At 38.8% G+C, this 19,446-nt stretch overlaps 1 pseudogene; it reads right to left on the bottom strand.

Annotated features, from left to right (window-relative positions):
• Positions 1–5,004: 5,004 nt before the first annotated feature.
• On the bottom strand, positions 5,005–5,999 carry LOC101721479 (serine/threonine-protein phosphatase 4 catalytic subunit pseudogene; annotated as a pseudogene).
• Positions 6,000–19,446: the final 13,447 nt, after the last annotated feature.

Raw genomic sequence — 19,446 nt, 5'->3', positions numbered from 1 at the left:
GGGTTCCTGTCACATGGAGTATTGTTTTCCACCCTTTAACTTTCAGTCAATGAGTTTCCTTTTGAATTAAGTGTGTTTCTTGTATGCAGCATATTGTTGGATTTTGCTTCTCGACCCATTCTGCCAGTCTATTTCTTTTGATTGGTCAATTGAGACCATTAACGTTGATGGTTCTAACTGAAATGTATTGACTTGTCATTGCCATGACTTTTTCTTTTTGTTGGGTTCTCCCCCTTTACATTTAATTTCTTGTCATGCCAGATGGGTTCATTCTGCTTTGCTTCCTCGGGTTGTGATCCTCAATGTCTGTTCCTAGAATATTGTGTAAAATTCTTTGGAGTGCTGGTTTGGTATCCATGAAGTTCCTAAGGTGCTCTTTGTCATGAAAGTATCTTATTTCTCCATCCATTTTGAAAGATAGTTTTGCAGGGTACATCAATCTGGGTTGGAGGCTGTTTTCTTTTAGGGTTTGGAATATGTCACTCCAAGCTCTTCTTGCCTTGATGGTTTGTGTTGAGAAGTCTGCTGTGATTCTGATGGACTTTCCTTTGTATGTGATTTGTTTCTTTTCTCTAACTGCTTGTCGAACTTTGTTCATCTGTTGAGTTTCTGGAATCTTAACAATTATGTGCCTATGTGTAGATTTTTTTTTTATCAAGGCTATTTGGAGTCCTATATGCTTCACTTATCTGTAAGTCAAGTTCTTTTCCCCTGCTTGGGAAGTTTTCTGCCATTATTTCTGTGAAGAGTTTTTTTATGTCATCTGCACTCTCTCCTCTTTCTTCATTGACTCCAATCAGTCTTATGTTATTCTTTTTTGCATCATCTAGCAGCTGCTGGATTGATTTCTCATGTTCCCTTATAATTTTGAAGCAATTTTTCTTTTCCTGGTCACTAGTTGCAATCTTCTCTTCTATATCTGAAATTCTGTCCTCACATTGGCTCATTCTGCTGTGTAGACTTTCAATGGAGTTTTTCATGTCCTGGAAATCTATTTGCATCTGTTTTATGGATTCCATTTGTTTCTTATGTTGGGATTCCATCATGTTCCTCAGCTCCTCTCTAGATTTATTAATCATGTCTTGCGCTAGGAGCACAATTTCTCCTGTTATCTGAGAAATTATTTCTGATTTCATTTTTTCCAGATCCCCTTTTGTTCCCAGTTCAGTGGGTCCAGATGGTTGAGTATTAGAGTGTTCCATCTCATTTCCCTTTGGAGTTGCTGTAGGTGATCTGGAAGTCTGGTTTTGAGACTTATTTACATGTTTTCTCATTTCAACTGGTGGTGGGGGGGTGCTGTTGGTGCCCGTGTGGCTCACCTCCTCTGAGCTGGGAGAGGTGGGCCAGGGGCCAGGAGTGGCAGTAGAGATGGTGGCCCAGAAGCCCCTTCCTCTGGTCCAGGAGAGGCGGGACAGAAGGCGGCCCAAAAGCCCTTTCCTCTGGGCTGGAGCACTGGGAGGGATGGTGGCCGGGAAGCCCCTTCCTCTGGACCAGGAGCAGTGGGACGGGGGCTCACTTCCTTTTCTTATTGACTTACTCACTTCCTTTTCCTTTTCCCCTTTCCTTCCTTTCACCCTGGACATCCCAGACTAATCACAAATAGCAATGTAATATAGCCCATAAGGAGCATTGTTAAAAGGGTGATATAGGGGCTGGGGATTTGGCTCAGTGGTTCCACCACCTGCTGCTCAAGCAGAAGGACCCAAGTTCGGTCCCCAGCACTAAAAAAAAAAAAAAAAAAAAAAGGGTGATATTATAAAAGCAAGTTTTAATGTTCTTGATTGATGTATGGTTGGATTTGTTGATGCTGTGATATCCAGTAGAAATTCTCTCTTTACAACATATTGACTGGGTCCAACACAATTAAAATGAATACACTGAAGTGGTAGACAATACCTCTTGACAAATAAAGCCCAGGTCATATCACTGGCAAGTAGAACCTAACTAAAGAGATGTTCATACCAACAATAAAGTCTCTACTTGATTTCACTTTAATCCTCAGCACACACACACACACACACGTGCACACACACAATAGAATCATGATAAAATGAGGCAACAAAAGGCCTTCCAAAACTCCCAACTAACCCAAAGCAGAGACAAGAGGCACCGATGGAGAGGAAACCATGCCCCAACTGGATGAATTGCACAGAATTATCAAAGAGGAAGCAAAGAAATTGGATAAACTCAAAGATATTTTAATAAAACAGATAGTGGAATTAGATTGTTTGTTTTATTTTATTTTGGTACTGGAGATTGAACTCAGGACCTTGTACTTGCCAGGCAGGAGCAGCACCACTGAGCTAAATCCCCAGCCCAGATAGTGGAATTAATATACAAACTGATCAATGCATTTGAAGAAGAGACAGATTCAAAAATTAGAAGAACTAATTGAAAACATGAATGACAAATTTACAAAAAAAGGAGTTTATGAAAAGATGCCAAACAAAAATCCTGAAAATAAAGTATTATATTTAATATTTGAGTAGCAGAAGCAACCAATGGGAGGACAGAGTGTCAGATCTGGAAGACAGAAAGACACACAAGCCAGGTGTGGGGCCACATGGCTGTAATCCCAGCACTAGAGAGGTTGAGGTAGGAGGATCACCATAAGTTCAAGGCTAGCCTGGGCTACATAGTGAGTTCAAGGACAGCCTGAACTGCCTAGTGAGACCCTGTCTCATAAAACCAAAAACCCCCAAAAAACAAAAAACAAAAAGGAAACAAGACATAAGACTATTTACTCAGAGATACCTTAAAAACGAGAGAATGTTGAAAATTGATCTAACGGCTATTACATGACACTAAGAAGATTAATCTAAGACTAACTGCAGTTAGAGAAAAAGCAGAGGACAAAACACATGGTATAAAAAATTAAGAAACTGTAGCAGGAAATTTTCCAAGTATGGGGAAAGAACTCAATGTACAGGTAAGCGAGGCATACAGAACTCTAAATAATTATTACGAGAGGAAAAATTCACAACACATTATAGTCAAATTCCCAGAAGTACAACATGAATATAGAATCTTAAAAATTGTCAGAGAAAATTTTAAAAATCACTTATAAATATAAACCCACTAGGATTAAAGCAGACTTCTCAACACAAACAGTAAAGGCCAGGAGAGCTTGCAATGAAATGTTTCAAGCACTAAGAGTAAACAACTTTTGGGCCAGTGGTTCTGCCACCTGCCTTGAAAGTGTAAGGTCCTGAGTTTGATCTCTGGTACCAAAAGAAAAAAAACAAAACCCTAGATTGGGGCTGGGGATTTAGCTCAGTGGTTCCGCCGCTTGCCTCACAAGCACAAGGACCCGAGTTCGATCCCTGGTACCAAAAAAAAAAAAGAGTAAACAACTTTTAACCCAGACTATTATATCTTGTAAATTGATGGACAGCCAAGCGTGGTGGTGTATGCCTATAATCCCAGCACTTGGGAAGCTGAGACAGAAGTCTGAGCCCAGCTTGAGCTACATAATGAGTTTAAGACCAGCCTGAACTACATAGTGAGACCCTATCTCAAAAAAAAAAAACAAAATTTTTTTAAAAAGGTGAAAAAATTGATGGACAAATAAGGATTTTCCATGACAAAGAACACTGTAATAAAGTCATGACCACTAAACCAACACACTGAAAAACTCTCAAAAATATCCTAGACAGAGACATTGAAACCAAAATTGGCCAAAAATCTGATGGAATAAATACAACAAGCAGAATGAGCAGTTCAACAGAAGGGAAAAATGAATCAACAGCAGAAAAATAATGTAATAACAGGAGTAAGTCAACATCATTCAGAGCATCTGAAATGAATAGATACTTCTCAGATGAAGAAGTAAAAATGACCAATAAATACATGAAAAAATGTTCAACATCACCGGCCATTTAAGAAATGCAAACTAAAACAACACTGAGATTCCATCTCCAGAAAGAATAGCTATCATTAATAAATCAACTAATAACAAATGCTGGTGAGGCTGCAGGGAAAAGAGAACACTTGCTCATTGTTGATGGGAGTATAAATTGGTACAGCCACTATGGGAATCAGTATGGAGGCTTCTCAAAAAACTAAAATTAGAAATTCCATCTGACCCAGCTATTCCCCTTCTAGGAATCTTCCTGAAAGAGATACAGTCATAACATTACAGTGATACATGTATACACGTTTATAGCAGCACAATTTATAATAGCCATATCTTAGAAATAGCCTATATGCCCATCAACAGATGCATAAATAAAGAAAATGTGGTATTTATATACAGTGGAGTACTACTTTGCCATAAAGAAGGATAAACTTGAGGCATTTGTAGGTAATTGGATGCACTTCAAGACCATAATTTATTTTATTTCTTTGGTACCAGGAATCGAACTCAGGTCCTTGCACTTGTGAGGCAGGGCATGGAATCACTGAGCTAAATCCCCTGCCAAAAATTTATTTTAGTAAAATAAAATAAATCAGACACACAAGTTTAAATATTATGTGGTTTTTCTTATATGAGAAACCCAAAGTATAAATAAAGAGCAAAATAAAAGGTAGTTATAGAAAGTAGGGAGACATTTTTCAAATAGAAAGAGGAACAAGAGAGGGGGGAGGGAAGGAAGGGAAAGAATTTTAAAATGGGGAATTTAAGAAAAAAATGAAAATAGAGCTTTTGCAAATGGGAAGGGGGAAGAAGTTGGAGGTAACAGGGAAAGATGGGAGGGGAAGGGGAAAAAATAAGAATTAAAATGTGTTATACACAAACTCCCCATAATAAATGTAATCATTATGCAGTGAAAACATGTGCTAATAAAAAATAAAGAAAAATTTAAAAATGCCTCTCAATGTTTTTTAAAAAGTCAACATCTCTCAGTAATAGATCTCAATGTAAATGGCTTCAACCTTGCAAATCAAAGAAACAGAATGGCAGACTGGATAAAAACAAACAAAACCCCCCAAAAAACCCAAATCCAACAGTGTGTTGCATTCTTTCTCCAGAGAAAGCCCTCACCCTTGAAATGCCACCTGGCGGGAGAGCCCAGCTGGGGACAGCCCCCCAGCGTCTGACGGTGAGAGGGCAAAGTCACAGTTGTCCAAGGGACAGAGAGGTTGGGAGGGGCAGGGGCCGAAGGGTCATAGGAAGTAATCGGCTACAGGCTTCTTGGAGGGGATGCCCATGTCTCCTGCGGAGCGGCCTCGAAAATAATGAAGTCTTCCTGGAGATGCTCGTCCAGCTCCAAGGTGGCTGCCACATTCCCGCAGCCGTAGCTTAGTTGGGTGCTGACCACACAGTGAGCGCGGTCTCGCTGAAGCGCCATTTATAACCTTCCATCACTAATTGGTGGGCACAGCAGATCATGTCATTGCCATCAGCTGCGTTGAACTAGGCCACCACGTCACTGCCGACCAGGTAGCCAGCCCCAAGGGGGCTCACGCCCCAGCCTGTTGTGTCTTCAGTGTCTGACCAGAGGAGGTCACACAAGGGCCCATCACGAGGCACCTCTTGCTTTCGGTCAGTCGTCCGGATCTGGTCCAGGGTCTGGATGGAGGGCGAGAGGCCGCCGTGCGCACAGAAGATTTTGCCATCAGTGATAGTGGAGAAGCTGAGGTAGTCAAAGATCTCAGTGCACCGCGCTGCCACAGACTTGGGTGAAGTGGCGGCTTTCCTGGTTGCCCCTAATCAGGGTGATACGGTCGGGAGAGCGAACCTTCAATGCCAGCAGCAGGAGGAAGGTTTCAACGCTGTAGAAACCACGGTCTACAAAGTCCCTCATGAAGAGGTAGTTGGTCTCAGGGATGTCGCCACTCACTCTGAATAGCTCCTTCAGGTCCTAGAGTTGTCCATGGATGTCACCACACACTGTGCATGTTACTCTCTACTACCAAGATCTCTCTGGCCTTAGCACACAGGGCCTTAACTTTGCTTTCTTTGAGGAGCTCGCATCGCAGCAGTTGCTGGATCCGCCAGTCCCAGTCGCTGATCTCTGACATGGCCCAGCCCCTCCTCCCAGGTCAGAGTTGGGGCCACCACGCCTCCGAACCACACAGAGGTCTCTGCCTCTGCCACTCCCGCTTGGGTTCTCGCACTCCCTGCCTACTTCCTGCCCTCTAGTCTCCATAATCTTGAGGAAGTAATTACCACCTCAGACTCTGACCCTTTCAATTCTCCTCTAAATACATAAAGAAAGCAAAATCAAGAAAATATGGTATTTATACACAATGGAATACTACCCTGCTATGAAGAAGGATAAATTTGATTCATTTGTAGGAAAATGGATACATCTTGAGGCTATAATGTTTAATGAAATAAAATCAGACACACAAGCTTAATACCATATGATTTCTCTTCTATGAGACACTCAAAGTATAAAAAAGTAAAAACTTAAAGATAGGTAAAAGGAAACAGGGAGATAGATATTCTGCAAATGAGAAGGGGACCAAGAGATGCAGGAGGGGGGAAGAGAGAGAGAGAATTTCAAAAGAATTAGGATGCTTTATGTACATGTACCAAACAGCCATCATGAAAATAGTCATTATGCACTGCAAACATTTACTAATAAATAAAAGAACCTAAAACCATGAAAGAGGGAGAGAAATAGAGAGACTCTGACTATTCCAAGTAAATAACATAACTACTGTGAACGAAAAAAAATGAATGAACCTAGGGGCTTCTGAATCCAGTTTTGTTGTTGTTGTTTGGGGGGGTTTTTTTGGTATTGGGGATCGAACTCGGGACCTTGTGCTTGGGAGGCAGGCAGCGGAACCATTCTGGATCCAATTTTTGATAAACTGATTTTAATCTAAAAACAAATAGAACTCCAAACAAAATTTAGCCTGTGTTTGGCTGATTTGTTGGTTTATTTTTCTACCTGTATGGGTATAGTAATTGTTAAAGTATTTTGTGTCTTTTTTTAGAATTTAGTAATGAGTACATATATTGATCCCTTGATGCTGCTGGTAGTCAGGGAACATATATGTGTACATATTTTGTTGAACAATATGAAATTGCCATTTCCCTAGTTCATTACCTATAAGGATCTAAAAATAATGATACTGCAGAACCAATGAAAAGAGACAAATGTAGATCTGGAACTGGAAAATAAAAGCTGAGCCTGGAATATCCTTGTAACATTAGAAGGTAAGAAAGTGCTTTTAAAATGATGTGGATGTGTCAAAGGAACACAAAGTCAAATTGAAGGCATTCCCACTGACCAAATTAGAGACAATTTGAATGTCAAAATGAAGAAGGAGGCTCGGTGTGATGAATTATGCCTGTAATCCCAGAATTTGAGAGGCTGAGGCAGAAGGATTACTGTGAGCTAGAGGCCAGCCTGGGCCACATAGTGAGGTCAAGGCCAGCCTAACTACATAGCTAGAGCCTGTATCAAAAAAAGAAAGAAAGAAAAGAAAAAAGAATAAGGATAAAAATGAATTGAACTCAGAACCTCACACATGCTAGACAAGTGCTCTACCACTGAGTTACATCTTCAGCCCACTCCCTTTATAAATTTTATTTTGGAACAGAGTCTTGCTAAGTTGTTCAGGCTGATTTTGAACTTGGCAATCCTCTTGCCTCAGCCTCTCAGTAGTTGAGATTACAGGCATGTGCCACCATGCCTGACTAATCTTTGTATTATTGTTATAATAATTAGATAAATGGCAGAGAAGGGATTATCTATAGATGCTAAAATTATTCAGTGAGAGATTGAAGAGGAACATAGTCTCCACCTATGTCCCTACAAATTGCTTATAGATGATGGAGACACTATCACTTATGTAGTATTTGGCCCAAAATGTATAAAATGAATCTACTGATGAGGAAGCATCTAGAGAAACCCAAAATGAGAAATATTCTGCAAAACAACTGGCCTGTATACTTAAAAATATCATCATTATGAAAGACAAAGAAAGTTGAAAATCCATTTTCTGATGAAAGGAGACTAAAGACACAAGGCAAAAAAATGCAATGTGTAACTGGACACTAAGTCCAAGAAAATAAGGAGAAATATGCCTTTTAGTCCATTTTTGTATTAATCTGTTTTCCAATGCTTTAACAAAATACCTGGACTTAGTACTTTACAAAGAAAAGAGGGCATATTTCTGGAAGCTGAAAGTTCAAGATTAGGTGGCCCCATCTTGGCCTGCTTGGCCTCTCATGAAGACCTTCTGGCTGTGTCACAGATACAGATGAGGAGAGAGAGTTAGAGAGAGAGAGAGAGAGAAAGAAAAGAGAAGAGAAGAGAAAGAGAGAGATCATATGGTGAGAAGGAGGAAATGAGAGATTCAGGGTGCTATGATTTGTCCCCCAAGGGTCCATGTGTTGGAGGCTTGGTCTCCAGGGTGATGGTACTGGGATGGTGTGAACATCTTAAGAGGCAAGACCCAGTGGAAGGCAATTAAGGTATTATGGTCTAGATCTAGACTGTCCCACAAAAGTCTTAGGTATTCAGAGGTGGGGCTTTTAGAAGGTGATTGAGTCATTGATCCATTGATGAAGTCATAGTTAAATGTGCTATTAGGAGCTGAAACCTGGTTGGAAGAGATGTCATTGGGAATGCACCTTTGGAGAGTAAATCCTTGTTGGCTCTTCCCTTCTCTCTCTGCTTCCTGGTTATGATGAGGTGCAGCTTTTCTCCACCATGCCTTTCTACCATAATGTCTCTTTCATTTTTATTGGTATATGCTTGCAGTATACAATGATTACATTCATCATAGGGAATTGGTACATGTACATAACACAACTTAATTTTTTTCACATTACTTTCCCTTACCCTTCTGACCCTCCCTCCCTCAATCTCTTGGTCCCCTTTCCATTTACAAAAGATCTATCTCCCTATTTCCTATTATCTATCTATCTATCTATCCATATATATATGTATATATATATATACATATATATATATATATTTTGTGTGTGTGTGTGTGTGTGGTACTGGGGGTCGAATTTAAGACCTTGCGCTTTCGAGGCAGGTGCGGTGCCACTGAGCTAAATCCCCGGCCCTCCTATTATCTTTTATTTTGCTCTTTATTTATACTTTGGGTTTCTCATATAAAAGAGGCCATGCAATATTTAGGCTTGTGTATCTGATTTATTTCTCTTAATAATATGGTCTCACTGTGCATCCATTTTCCTACAAATGAATCAAATTTATCCTTCTTCATAGCAGAGTAGTATTTCATTGTGTATAACTATCACATTTTCTTTATCCATTTATCTGGTGATGGACATATAGGCCATTTCCAAGATTTAGCTAGTATGAGTTGTGCTGCCCTTCCATCACTATGTTTCTGCCATGGACCCAGGAGATGATGGACTGAATCTCTTGAGCCATGAGCCAAGGCTCATGTTCCAGCACCAGGGAAGCTCATTAATACATGGGGGTGTAGCCTCAGAAGGGATTATAGGGCCCCACTCTCTCTTTGGCTTTCTATTCCCAAATGTAATCTCTTCCTCTTGCACATGCTTTGCTATTTGTCATGGAGCCTCCTCACCAGAGCTAGTGCTATGCTGATTATATTTTCAGCTTCCAAAACTGTAAGGTAAATACACTTGCTTTTCTTTACAAGTAACCTGCCTTGGACATTTCATTATAGCAACAGAAAACGAACTAGTCCAAGAGGCCAGCCTTGCTGTTTTTGTAACAATCCACTTTCAAGGATCCAAAGAGGGTGTTGTGAGAACCACATTAATCTCACCTGAAGGCATCACTCTCATTGATCTAATCACTTTCCACTGTGCCCCTCCTTATGGCTGTTCTACCACCTCTCAAGATTACTACAGTGGGCACCAAGCTTCCAGTACATGAATCTTTGGGGAACTAACTCATATCATACCCAAACCATAGCAAATGTCATAGAGAACATTACTGAGACAACCGGCAAAAATTGAATGTAGACTATATTTTAAGTAATACTAATGAATCAATATGAAATTTCTCCTTCTTTCCTTCCTTCCTTCCCTCCCTACTTCCTCCTTTCTTCTTTTCTCCAGTACTAGGGATTGGACTCAGGGACTTTTCATTGAGCTACATCCCCTTTTAATGTTCTATGTTGAGATAGTCTATAAATTGCGCAGGCTGGGTTAGAACTTGGAACCCTCCTGTCTCAGCCTCCCCAGGTGCTGGGATTACCAGCATGCACTGCCACACCTGGCTATTATTACATTTCTTAAAGTTGGTAGTACAAAGTCTCATATACCCTTCGCTCAAATTCACTAATTATAAATGTTTTGCCATATTTTTCTTTATTATCTCCCCCTACACACACACACACACACACACACACACACACACACACACACACACACACCCCTATACACTTTGTACTATTCTTGCTACATTTTTTAGGTTTGAAATTATTTCAGGATTTAAAGTTTTTTTTAAAGATGCCAATTAACTTTAGCCATCCAATGCCCTGTATTTTTAAACTAGTGCCTTCTTTAAATGAGCAGATGATTTGATAATATGTAAGGAGAAACAACTATTGAAAGAGAGAAAAAATAAAGCACTAACTGAAGGACTGCAAAGTTTAAAATAAGTTCCAAATGAAACAAAATTTCTGAATAGTTGCATCACAAAATAGAATGTATGAAAGGTGATTCTTTAAGCAATGGATTATGTTGCAAACAGGCTACTAGATTAAAATCTGGGGGACTATCTAGAATTTTTTTCAGTAATTCAGGAATGAAGTAGAAAATATATTAGAATTATTGCACAGAAGAATTGGCAAGATTTTGTGATGCTTGAGTCATGTCAAGTAGAAAACTAGGGACAGAGGTAACTAGTTATTGTGCACCATGATAGGAAACGCAATGGGACAATAGTTCAGTGATAAATTTAAGAAATAATTACTTTTAGGTGTTTGTAGGAGATCCAGAGACAAGATTTTCACCTACTTTTAGCTTCCTCTTTGGGTGCTTACCAAAATTTCAATGTATTCCTGCTGCACACCATTGGCTATACTGGGAATTTCTTGCTATTAATCAAACTCACCTTCAATCTTTTTCCTTCAGAACACTCCCTTAAAATGATTATATGTTTCACCAACATAAACATTCTTACTACATTTATGGTGACAAAATGGCAACAGTTTCAAATACTACTAATAATTATATATGATTAACTACTAATAATTATGATTAATTATAAATAATATCTAAGAATTAACTATGGCAATTTCAATCTACTTTAAAATATGAGTCTTTAAAAAAATAATTGCTTTCTGGGCCAGGAATTTGGCTCAGTGGCACTGCACCTGCCTCGAGAGCACAAGGTAATGAGTTTGATCCCCGGTATTTGAAAAAAACACTGCCTTCTGTAAGTTTGGTATTTTTCTTTGTTAAAGACTGTCTTCTGGGTGGAGGTGTAGCTCAGTGGGAGAGCATTTGCCTAGCATGCACAAGGCCCTGCGTTCAATCTCCAGGACAACACACAAAACAAGATCCAGCTGCTAGAGCTTCCATAACAAAATAACCTGGATGTAGTGACTTAAACAACAGACATCTATTTTCTCACGGCTCTGGAGGCTGGATGTCTGAGATCAGAGTACTAGCACAGTCAGTTTCTGGTGAACGCTCTCTTCCAGGTTTGCAGATGGCTGCCTTCTATCCCCTCTCATGGTGGAGAGAGAAATACATCAAGCTTTCTGTCTCTTCTCACAGAGGTGACAAACCCACTAATGAGAGCTCCTCAAGACCTTATCTACCCCTAATCACTTCTCCAAAGGCGCAGCTCCAAATATCATCATACTAGGGAGTTAGAACTTCAACATATGAATTTTGGGGCAACTCAATTCATTCCATAGCAAAGACCTTTCACATACCTAAGTTTAATTTACTCGAGTTAATAGGATGCCATTTGGGTATTTATTTTTAATCCTGTCATTAAACTGAGCAGGAAATCATTAAAAACGTATCCACTGATTTGTAAGGTAAGAAAGATGCAATTGAGCCCTTACTTCGCTCTTCGCGCGGGAGCGGCGCCTTGTAGCTCCTCTCCACCATCTACGACGAGCTGAGCGATGAGCGAGCGTCTCCGCCCCGGGAAAAGAAGGAACGGCGAAGAAGATAATCCCCCGCCCAGCAAAAGGATAGTAGAATCTTTCAGGATTCCTGGGACGCAGAGTCTTCGAGCAGTGACAGAGTGACAGTGCAGTGGCGGGAGCACCAGCAGCGGCAGCATCCATAGCCCAGACCGAGCTAGTGGGCCGGAGAGCGGCTTAAGCCAGGTCATGCCCGGATCCAGCCCCAGCACCCCTCAGCCCATGCCCGAGCAGTCTGCACTGTGCCAAGGCCCTTACTTTCACATCAACTAGACCCTGAAGGAGGCCCACTTTCACAGCCTACAGCACCAGGGCGGCCTCTGACATGAAGCACCGGAAGTTTCTTATCTTCTGTGAAGGAACAGTGCCGTGCAGATTTTTTTGTTGTTTTTTGTTTGTTTGTTTGTTTTTTGTTTTTGGTACCGGGGATTGAACTCTGGTCCTTGTGCTTGCAAGGCAGGCAGCGGAACCACTGAGCTAAATCCCCGGCCAGTGCAGATTTGATACTTCAACTTACGATTTGTTTTGAAAAATTGCACACACAAAAACCCACCTCTTGGCTTTTCAGTCTATTTGAAATAACAGGTTTAACAGGCAATTGTTTACTTGTGGTTCTGCTGCTCCACTATTGCAATTGCAAAGGGGCTTTGAAGCAATTTTTTACAGGATTCTTTTGAGGGAGGGTATCAGATTCATGTCAAGGTAGTGGTGTGAGGAAATTTCATCTGTGTGTCACATCCATAATGTGTCCAATTCAGACTGATTCCTCAATCTGTCAACTAGAAGTTCTACTTTATGTAAAGGGGTCTTTTAAAAGTACAGGATCTTCAATTTTTTTAATTCAATAAGCTAGCGAAGAGTATCTAGTTTCCATGAAAAAAAATAACTTTTTTTCCAAAAGATAGAAAACTTGATTCAATCTTTCACTGAAATTAATTGCCATACTACCTCTTAGTATATAGACATCCTATGGAAAGTACGCTGTCTGTTAGAAGTCATGATTTTAATTCAAGTCTTCAAAGCACAATTCTTGTCACAACACTATCCTACTTCTTAGAAATTCAGACATATACTGAAACTTTAGTCTGTTTTTAATCTACTTAATGATTTTAATCTATTTAAATTAAAATAGAATTTATTGACCTGAGTATGCAAAGTCCTATAAGTATGCCAATTAAGATAGTTTATCATATGCAAACTTATAAATGTGGTAAATATTATTATTACATTTTGAGAAAAATATCTTAATAAAATAATATTATGAAACAATATAATATGAAATAGGAAGGCTGGATATATTATCATAACAATATATATATATAGCTAAAATAAGAATAAAATATAACTGGAAGATAAGTTTCCTTAATGATTAATATCCTTTAAATCATTTTCTTTTATTAAGAACCATACCTTTAAATTCATTTCTTTCCTTTCTTTCTTTCTTTTTGCTCTTTTTGCAGTACTGGGGATTGAACCTAAGGCCTTTGCATTGTGGTGAGTCCCCAGCCCTTTTTATTTTTTATTTTCATGCAGGATCTCACTAAGTTGCCAGGCTGGCCTTGAGCTTTTGATCCTCCTACCTCAGTCTTCTAAGTAGCTGAAACTACACATATGTGACACCATGCCCATCTTACACCTTTAAAATTTCTTATGACAAGTCTATTTTAATATATACATTTTCTGAAATACATCTATTATGAAGAGAAACGAAGTAGAAGTTAGAAAAACATTTTGACTTTTGTTCTGTTACATATATAGCTAGGTCATTGCTGTTGTCACATGTAACTAAGATTGTCTGTGACTAGAATCTTTGTTGGTTGCAAATTTCCCTCTCTTTTGGAATACTTTCTGAAAATGACCTCAAACTAAATAATAGAAGTATTCTCTAGTCTACAATGTCATACAAAAATATTCTGAAACTCCTATTTTCCCTTAAAAAGGTATTCAAGTAACATATGGCCCACAGAAAGAACTTAGAAATACTTCAGACACATTAAAAACCATCTTCCCCATAATAAGAAAAATAAATTAGAATTACAATGTGATAATATTTTCCTCCTAAATTGGTAAAGAAAAAAGTTGATACACAACCTTGGTGATGAAGATGTGGAGAAATAGTCATTCCTCTATTTTGCGTGTGTGTGTGTGTGTTGTTTTGGGCATTCAACCCAGGGCCCTTGCCCTAAGCTACACCCTCAGCTCTTTTAAACATTTTTTCCATTGAGGTAAGATCTCACTAAATCACTAAATTGCTCAGGCTGGGCTTGAATTTGGAATCTTGCCTCAGCCTCCCAGAGTACTGGGATTAAAGGTCTGAGCCTCTATGCCTGGCTTCTCAGACATTGTTGAAGTTTGCATATACTTCTATAGAGAGCAGTTTGGTAAAATTTTTAAAAATTATTATTCTTTAACCCAAAAATGTCACTTATATTCACAGATGTAAAAAAAAAAGTGACATAGTGAAAGGTTATTCCATTTCTATTAGCAGAGATTGTGAGTGACTTGGTATTTCTCAATTGGAGCTAGCTAAACGATAATCATTCATATGATGAAAAACAGCAGCCACACACATATTACTACTAACGTTAAGTGCTTGGGGAGAAGGGAATGAAAGGGAAGGTCAAAATTTTACTATTCACACACTTGTATCTGTTTCATGTTGAGCCATCTGAATTTATAATGTCGTAAATATAAATAACAATTTACCCCTTGCTCCCTAAACCCACTGTACCTCCCTGCTCTGGTTCCCTAAGGACTTTAGAACTAAGATAGGCACCTCTAAGATCACAATACTCCTCACAAAATCTAACTATGTTGTGTGGACAGTCTCTGCAGAACAGTTTGACCCTGGCCTCTGGTACTCCTCTGACCCAACTCTTTTTAACATTAGTCTCCCCAAGGTCTGGGTGCCCCAGAGAACTAGTTGTAAAAGACAGAGGGATAAAATTTGCAGCCTGTAATTTGAAAATGCTGATCTACTAGCATGGGTCCCTGATAGAGCAGTTACTTGCCTCAGTTCAGGTAAGCACAGCCCCAGAATTATGTCACCTGCCTCCCAATCTGTGGTTCTCCCCCCAAGAAATACCTTTACCCTTTGAGCAAAAATACAGGTAGATGTGCTTAAAAGTACAATAATGAAGCAGGGGGCTTCTAAATGTTGGAGTGTGCTTCAGGATTCAATTCTTAGGCCACCTTTCTTTTTATTACTCCAGCTAGAATTTCTCCTCAAACTCCACATCTGCTTAACTAATTGCCCCCTTGGCATATGCACTTGAATATTTAATACTGTTTCAAAATTAATGTGTTAAAATTAGGCTTGATACTTATCTTCAAACCAACTCTTCCTGACAACTCTTTTCTGAGTTATTCAAACCAATAAATTTCATGTCATCTTCTGACTCCTTTCTCCCACATCTCATGTTCAGTTAGACAGCAAATGGCTATTGGCTTTACCTTTAAATATATCCAGAATATTTTTATTTTTACAATCCCCACTGTTGCCATCCTGATCCAAACTGCTGTCACCTCTCATCTCAACTACTTCATGTCTTCCTTGAGTGATCTTTTGGTTTTGTTCTTGTCCCCAACGTCCTCCCCACCTCCCAGAGTTAATTCTGAATACACCAACTAGAGTAGTTAATATTTGCCAGATTATGCCATTGTTTTCTTCAAAACTCCCCAGTGGGTTCCTGTCTCACTCAGATCCAAACCCTTACTGTGACCTCCATGGCGCTTCAGGATCTGGACCACTTAACTTTCCTCCTATAATCTTATGTTAAACAATTCTACTTTTTGCTTGCTCTGCTCTAAGCACACTGCCCTTTTTGCTGTTCCATGAGCATGTTAAGGATGCTCCTACTTTCAGTGCCATTTTCATCTGTCTTTCCCTCTACCTGAGATACGTCTCTAACATATCTACATAGTTCTCACTCTCACTTTCTTTACAACTTGCCTCAAAAACTCCCTTCACAGGGTAGTCTTCCCAGGCCAACCTATATAAAAAATTTCAACCCCTTCACAATGTTTTATATCACTTTTCTTTCATTCCTATCCCTATTTTAAATATATATATGTATCTATTTATCTTATTTATTTTCTGTTTTCTCCCATTATGACACATATGTAATGACAACAAGTCTTTCTCTATTTTTATTGGCTGTATGAAAGTACCTATAAATGTGCTTGGAACATAGTTGGTGCTCAATAAATATTTGTTGAGTAAATGAATGAAAGAATGATGTAAAATGAGGTTGGAGAGACTGTTACGGTTTACATCCAGATGACTCCCTAAAGATCTTGTGTTCATGGGTGGGATGGGTGATTGGATTATAGGAGCGATACAGTCGACTTACTTCTGGGAGTGGGGCCAAGTGGGTCACTGTGGGGGTGACTCAGAAGGCGATATCTTCTTTCCCAGATCCTCCCTCAATTCTCTCTGTTTCCTTGCTCCAGCAGCTCTCACGGGGGATTGAACCTCAGGTTCTTGCTCTTGCCAGGCAGGTGCTGTGCTGCTGAACTAAATCCCTGGCCCTCTTGAGTGTTTTTAATCATGCAAGGATGTTGGATTTTGTCAAGTGCTTTTTTGTATCTATGAGTACATGTTTTTAAACCATTGTTCTGTTGATATGGTATATTACAATGAATGTGGAGCTTGCATTCGCAGGACAAATCCTCATTTTGTCATGTTGCATACTTATTTTATATGTAGCAGGTTTCATTTTGGTGGCTTGTGTTCATATTAGTTTATATTCATAAGATTATTTGAAAAAACTGGCCAGTAGTCTTATCAAGGATATCTCATATGTGTTGCGTTGCTTCTTTCTTACAGTTTTTAAGTTACCCTCTGTGCCTCTGGCTCTCTAGTTGGTTATGTTGTATCTTAGTGTGGATCTCTGAGTTTGTACAATTTGGTGGTCACTGAAATCCTCTGATGTATAGATTGTTATTCATAAAAGTTGAAAAGTTATTGGCAATCATTTCTATTTTTGGATTGTTTTCTCTAGTTCTGTGAAGTATATTGTTGGAATTTCAATTGGCATTGCATTGAATCTATATAGTAGTTTTGGAAGTATGGCCATTTTCACTATATTGGTTCTTCCTACCCAGGAACAAGGGATATCTTTCCATTTTCTTATATCATCTTCAATCTCCTTCTTCAGAGTGTTGTAGTTTCAGTGTAGAGGTCTTTTGCTTCCTTTGTTAGGTTGATTCCTACATATTTCATTTTTTTAGATGCTATTGTAAAAGGAATTATTTCCCGAATTTCTCTCTCAATGGGTCTGCTGTTTGCTTATAAAAAGGCTATTGTTTTTTGAGTGTTAACCTTGTATCCAGCTACTCTACTGAATCTGTCAATTAGGTCTAGAAGACTTTTGACTGAGTTTTTTGGGTCTTCTATGTGAAGTATCATATCATCAGCAAATAATGACACTTTCACTTCTTCTTTTCCTATCTTTATTCCTTTTATTTCTTTCTCTTGTGTAATTGCTATGGCTAATGTTTCCAGAACAATATTGAACAGGAGTGGTGATAGTGGGCATCCTTGTCTTGTTCCTGATTTTAGTGTGAAAGTTTTCAGTTTTTGACCATTTAGTATGACGTTGGCTGTTGGTTTTTCATAGATAGCCTTAATCATGTTGAGATAAAGACCTTCTATTCCAATTTTCTGTAGCGTTTTTATCATGAATGGGTGTTGGATTTTGTCAAATGCTTTTACTGCATCTATTGAGATGATCATGTGGTTTTTGTCCTTGACTCTGTTAATATGGTGTATTACATTTATTGATTTACAGATGTTGAACCATCCTTGCATCCCTGGGATAAATCTGACTTGGTCAGGGTGTATGATCTTCTTGATGACACTCTGTATTCTGTTTGCCAGTATCTTGTTGAAGATTTTTGCATTTATGTTCATTAATGAGATTGGTCTGTAGTTCTCTTTTTGGGTTGGGTCTTTCCCTGGTTTTGGAATCAAAGTAACACTTGCTTCCAGGAATGAATTTGGAAGTATTGCTTCCCTTTCAATTTTTCCTTGATGAGTTTAAAGAGTAATGGCAATAGTTCTTCTTTAAATGTCTTGTAGAATTCAGCAGTGAAGGCATTACGACCTGGGCTTTTCTTTGTTGGTAAATTTTTTATTACATTTTCAATTTCACTCCTTGTAATTGGGCAGTTTAGAATTTCTATATCTTCTTCATTTAATTTTGGCAATTCACATGTATCTAGGCATCTGTCCATTTCTTCTCTGTTTTCTATTTTATTACACAGTACAGGTTCTCAAAGTAGGTATTGATGATTCTCTGGATTTCTGCTGGATTTGTTGTGGCTTCGCCTTTTGCATTCTTAATTGCATGTATTTGAGCCTTTTCTTTCCTTTTTTTGATAAGGTTGGCTAAAGGTTTATCAATTTTATTTATTCTTTAAAAAAACCAACTCTTTGATTCATTGATTTTTTTGTATCTTTCTCTTAGTGTACATTGCATTGATTTCTGCTCAGATCTTTATAATTTCCTTTCTTATATGAGCTTCGGGTTTGTTATGCTGTTCTTTTTCTAGGAGCTTGAGATTCTGCGTTAAGTTATTTAACTGAGTTCTCTCTGTTGTCCTAATACGGGCATTCACTGCTATGAATTTCCCACTTAGAACTGCTTTCATTGTGTCCCACAGATTCCTGTATGTTATGCTGGCATTTTCATTTACTTGTAGAAACTGTCTGATTTCTTCTTTAATTTCCTCTGTCACCCATTGGTTATTCAGGAGGGTGTTGTTCAATTTCCATGTGTTTGTGGGTGTTTTGCGGTTTCTTATGTTATTGATCTCCAATTTTATTGCACTATGGTCTGATAATATACAGGGGATAACTTCTATTCTTTTACATTTACTTAGATATGTCCTATGAGCTAGCATGTGATCTATTTTGGAGAATGACCCACGTGCAGCTGAAAAGAATGTGTATTCTGATTTTGTGGGGTGGAACACTCTGTAAACATCTATTCAGTCCATTTGTTCTATAGCTTTGTTTAGTTCTAGAATTTCATTGTTAATTTTTTTTCCTAGTTGATCTGTCTATTTGTGATAGAGGGGTGTTGAGGTCCCCCACTACAACTGTATTAGTGCTTATTTGGTTTTTCATGTCCATTAATATTTGTTTTGTATAGTAGGGGGCATTTGTATTTGGTGCACATATATTTAGGATTGTCATCTCTTCCTCTTGGATTGTTCCTTTCACAAGGATGTGCTGACCATCTTTGTCTCTCTTAATTAGTTTTGGTTTGAAATCTACTTTGTCTGCAAATAAGATTGCTACCCCTGCTTTATTCTGGGTTCCTGTGGCATGGAGAACTGTTTTCCATCCTTTTACTTTCAGTCTATGAATTTCCTTTTGAGTTAGGTGTGTTTCTTGTATTCAGCATATTGCTGGGTTTTGCTTCTTAA

This window comes from Heterocephalus glaber, unplaced genomic scaffold (genome assembly GCF_053883595.1).
Source record: "Heterocephalus glaber isolate CG9 unplaced genomic scaffold, H.glaber_assembly_v1.0 deba00001451, whole genome shotgun sequence".
In the NCBI taxonomy this organism is placed as follows: Eukaryota; Metazoa; Chordata; class Mammalia; order Rodentia; family Bathyergidae; genus Heterocephalus; species Heterocephalus glaber.
The sequence above is the reverse complement of the archived record's forward strand: the minus strand, read 5'-3'. Positions and strand labels throughout refer to the sequence as shown.